General features: G+C 38.7%; 2 non-coding genes across 2 annotated transcripts; one reads left to right on the top strand and one right to left on the bottom strand.

Annotated features, from left to right (window-relative positions):
* Positions 1–1,910: 1,910 nt before the first annotated feature.
* TRNAT-GGU (transfer RNA threonine (anticodon GGU)) lies at positions 1,911–1,982 on the bottom strand. Its single transcript has one exon. It is a non-coding gene; the product is annotated as a tRNA-Thr (tRNA).
* A 2,241-nt stretch (positions 1,983–4,223) lies between these two features.
* Positions 4,224–4,296, top strand: TRNAT-UGU (transfer RNA threonine (anticodon UGU)). Its single transcript has one exon. It is a non-coding gene; the product is annotated as a tRNA-Thr (tRNA).
* Positions 4,297–5,187: the final 891 nt, after the last annotated feature.

Genomic DNA, 5,187 nt, shown 5'->3' with positions numbered 1-5,187 from the left:
TAAATCAACAACTAGTTGTAATATCTCAGTCGCTCTAGCGAGATGTGGTCAAAAAGTGTTACAGATTGGGTGTGATCCCAAACACGATAGTACTTTTACTCTTACAGGATTTCTAATACCTACAATTATAGATACTTTACAATCCAAGGATTATCATTATGAGGATATTTGGCCCGAAGATGTAATTCACAAGGGTTATGGAGGGGTGGATTGTGTGGAAGCAGGGGGTCCACCCGCAGGAGCCGGGTGTGGAGGATATGTGGTGGGAGAAACTGTAAAGTTGTTAAAAGAATTAAATGCATTTTACGAATATGATATTATATTATTCGATGTATTAGGTGACGTGGTCTGTGGAGGTTTTGCCGCTCCATTGAACTATGCAGATTATTGTGTTATTATTACAGATAATGGATTCGATGCATTATTTGCAGCTAATCGTATTACTGCCTCTAGTTCCGTTCTGGTAACATATCACAAAAATGCAATCTACCGGCTATGCATATTAGATCTACATCTGGACCAACGTTTGCTTTAATCTACCCCACTATTTTATAGAATACACATATTTCATGGAATGCGTTCTGGAACAAACAATAGAATAAAGAAGTCTGTTGGGTTGGGACGAAAGAAAGAAACTATTACCCCTTGTCCAGAAATTATGTGGACAGCGACCCAAAAGAAGCTGCTTTCTGCCCCGTTACAAATAGATCTCTACTCGGCAATAGATCTGTCCGAAATGATTTTATATCATTGTGAGATGAGTGGGCTCATCTCATAACGAACTTATATGTGAAAGATTTGATACGTTCCACGGATCGATTGACGCCTACCAATTCTGTTCGCTTGATCTAAACTTTCAAACGAATTAACTGAAAGACAACAATCAAATTTATATTTGATTCATCAAATGTTCACTATCTCCGTCGGTAGATGAGCCTTTAAATTTGTATCTTTGTCCCATAACCTGCATAATAATATAACAAAGAACTTGATTGTATCCTAACCGTGCATGTAAGATAACAAAATTTTCCAGATTGGAAAACTCTATACCTTCTAATACGAGAAGGAAGGATACAAGTTCAAATGGTCTAGATTCATCGAATCTGAATATATGATAAGCGAATAGGGTCGAACTTGTCGACACAGCCACAACCTTGATCATTTTAAACAACGACTCTCCGATCAAATACCCTGCCCAGAGTTGTTCAGATGGACAAGATCTTAGTATCAAGATAAAACATACAATAAATATCGAGATAGATCTCGATCTATTCCATTTACACCGAACCATTTTAATGGTTATGGCCCGTTCGTTACAACTCGAATAATGTGGGATCTACCGAACCAATCTGCAAAACTGTGTTAGTTGAAAACTAAAATCTAATAGGGAAAAACAATAATTATCGCCCATGAGTGAATAGACAAAGGATCGATACGAAAGAAGAAAGATTCTTCTTTCACGTTCAAAAGAACGGAGGGAAGATGGGATCGTGATATTTCTCCGGGAGAAATATAAAATACTTCATATTTATCACATATTTGATAATAAGCCATACAACTTGTTCGAGAGTTGAGAGTTAGTCATCGATCTTGCTTTGATCCCCTATCAGAGGTCACCGACGACCCACATAAGAACAAACGTTAGCTCATTTTTTATTCTTGGAAGAAATGACTGTAGATAGATAAATTGGTTTTTCCGTGGCGGACGTAGCCAAGTGGACCAAGGCAGTGGATTGTGAATCCACCACGCGCGGGTTCAATTCCCGTCGTTCGCCTCATAAAAGAAGATAAAAAACGGACTGGATCCGAATCCGATTTGTTGTCATTTTCATATTCATATTTCGGTGAAAATATTTCTCTCTATGTAATAGAAATGGACACCCGAGCCTTCTTTCTTCGTGGGAAACATGAGCCCTTTATCGGACTTGAACCGATGACTTACGCCTTACCATGGCGTTACTCTACCGCTGAGTTAAAAGGGCCCCCTCATCATATATGAATGAGTGAGTCTACTATGGTAGATGGACAACAAATTGGATATGGATGATCCATCTATCTTTATAGATATCAAGTTGAGAACATATATTATAGTAGCTCATAGGGTAAGGATCGCTATACTGGAAACTCCGGGCTGAGCTGATACGAAACGGATGGAGAAAAGTTATGCCTGAGAGCATTTGCTAAAATATGTTCGTATTGCTAGAAGAGCCAAAGGCTCAACGGGTCAGGTCCTATTGCAATTACTTGAAATGCGTTTGGATAATATTCTTTTTCGATTGGGTATGGCTCCCACCATTCCCGGAGCTAGACAATTAGTGAATCATGGACATATCCGGTCAATGACCATATGGTAGATATACCAAGTTACCCTTGCAAACCTCAAGATGTGATTACTATAAGAGATCAACAAAGATTGAGAGCTAAGAATATGGAGCCATTCCAGTTTATGGCTCTTTTTCTTCCTGGAAGAGGAAGATCTTTCTAAAATGAATTAGAAAGAATTCAATTAGAAGATTAGAGGAGTTGAGCAAAAAAAATTCCTTGATAAAGAGAAAGAACAACCTAGAATTTCTAAAACTAAAATGGATAGAATCCTTTCTTCTCTCTCGGAAATAGAAGAGAGAGAATTAAGGAATTCCGGAATTTGGATTCAAATGTGGAAGGAAAGAAGTGACGGAATATCCGTCAATGGGATTGTGGCGTGTATAGTTTAGTGATACAGGTGGGTTTTATTCGTTACATTATCAACTTAAATAGTTAAAGGATATTTGGATGGATCTCTGATCCATCCAAAGCTCTATCTATCTATAACTAAAGGGCCCGATACAACCATCAGAGTCAGAACAGTGAGCTGCGCAATAACTTCTAGATCCATTTGGTTTTCTTTCACCCTCCATCGACTTAATGTATGAATAAAATGTTGTCGGGATCAATCACTTTTCTTCTATTTTGTCTTCTTCGGACTCCTACCCATTGGTGTAGTTTCGATCAGGAACCTATGGCCTTGAGCAACTGATATCTTTACAATAATACATAAAATAGATAGAGAACCCTTCAATATCTAGATAATAAAATTTGATATTGGAGAGAAATAAATGGACTAATCCATGTAACGCATTTAATCAAACTCATTGGGGAGGGAATGAAGATATGGTAGAGCTTAAATTTTTGATAGCTTTTTTTCTTGCTTTTACAGCAGGTATTCTAGCTATCAAATTAGGTCAAGCACTGTATGACTGATTTTTTCTGCTTTTCTTGGCCTGGCCGATGGCCAGGCCAAGAAAAGCAGAAAAAATCAGTCATACAGAACTATTTTTAACGAAATGAACAATACGATTGACTGGATTGTTCTTTATCCAACTGAATAATCGCAATATTCATTATATTGCCGATACAATCTGTACATACTATGATATACACCTTTACTCCACCATTCATTTTGTTACACATGAACTCTTCCATCTTGGAGAGATGGCTGAGCGGACCAAAGCAGCGGATTGCTAATCCGTAGTACGGATCATCTGTACCGAGGGTTCGAATCCCTCTCTCTCCGTTCGTCCACTATTGATCCTGAAAACGAATAACCCCGAATCTTTCTACGGAACGGAAAAGGCCCATTAACCTAGAGACTTCCCCTTCCTATCTTAGGAGAAGAAACATTGTCTTCATGAACCGGATTTGGCTCAGGATTACCCATTCAAAATATCCCAGGGTTCCCTGGATTTGGAAGCTATCACTTGGTAGGTTTCCATACCAAGGCTCAATTCGATCAAGTCCGTAGCGTCTACCAATTCCGCCATATCCCCTTCTCGAAGAACAAGATCATACCTTGATCTAATCCTATTATGTAATATCCATCAGCATTATTCATTGGATATTTGCTCAATATTGGGTGGGAGAAATATCCTCCCCTACTCCCCTTCTCTCCCCTTCTCTATCTCTACCCCAATCGAATATGACTGGGAATCATTATATTATTTATCCATTTGAAATGCAATGTTATTATCCTCCCCTAGTCGATTTGGAAGAGTGAGTAAAACGATCGATATCAATTGACCCTTACTTCTCCTTTCTTTCCCTTGAAAGAATCTACATTCAAACAATGTTCCGTTGTAATCGTAATCTGGATTGCGTCATTGAATCTGATTCGCGCTATAATCGTTAGGATTCCAAAGGAATCTGTGGATCTCACCCCAATGAAATGGGGATTGATATTCCATCGAGCCTGCTTAGCTCAGAGGTTAGAGCATCGCACTTGTAATGCGATGGTCATCGGTTCGATCCCGATAGCTGGCTCTTTTCCGTTCCGTTTCGTTCCTCTCATTTCCATAATCCACAAAGTTTTGTTAGGATCAAGATGGAATGGAGAATACTCTTACGATCGTTCGTCAGGTCCGTCATGCCATGATCATTTACTCCCAACTAGGAACGGGATGAATGAAATGATTGGAGCTATTAGGATCAATAACAAATTGGAGAAAGATCTTCGTTTTCCATATAAAAGAATTCCAGTAGTACTCATACGGGTTATACTATTCTTTCTTCTTTCTAGCACTATTTGTTAATTGAATAAGGAGTTTCTATGTCCCGTATTGGTGATCGTATCAATACGTGACCCAATAGCCCGATCCGAAGTGAGCGGTGGGATCGGAAGGAATTGATGAAGGTGAGTGGAAAAGTTTTTATCCGGGAGCAGATAAGGTATCTGAATCTGGTATCGTCGGGTGGAGCAAGGATAGAACTTCTGTCACAAAAAAATGGAAAGAGTTATACAAAAATTGGATCAATGACAGTGACCCAAAAACTTGAAAAAGAAAAAAGGGGATACTTTTTATCGAAAACTTACAGCAGCTTGCCAAACAAAGGCTAAGAGAAAAGAGAGAACAGGAATAATTGGCATTACATCGACAATTGGATCAGAAATTGCATAAGCCTCAGGTAATTTTCCAAAAAAGGGATTATTTGAATGAATAAAGGCATCATCTAGAAAAATATTGAACATAACTGGCATTTTTATTCTCCAATAAAAATTAGGGGGGGGGGGGTAAAGCCAGAAAAGTCTTTGATTGATCGAATCGATCGAAGCTCTTCGGAGATCTTATAGAATGGACTTTGTAAAGAACCACAATCACCAATCTTTGCATGAATAGATAATGATGCAACAAGTCCAGCATTCATTCCTTCGGA

Source organism: Pinus tabuliformis, chromosome 6 (genome assembly GCF_031772625.1).
Source record: "Pinus tabuliformis cultivar Carrire ecotype Pingquan chromosome 6, CPIR1, whole genome shotgun sequence".
Classification (NCBI taxonomy): domain Eukaryota; kingdom Viridiplantae; phylum Streptophyta; class Pinopsida; order Pinales; family Pinaceae; genus Pinus; species Pinus tabuliformis.
The sequence above is the reverse complement of the archived record's forward strand: the minus strand, read 5'-3'. Positions and strand labels throughout refer to the sequence as shown.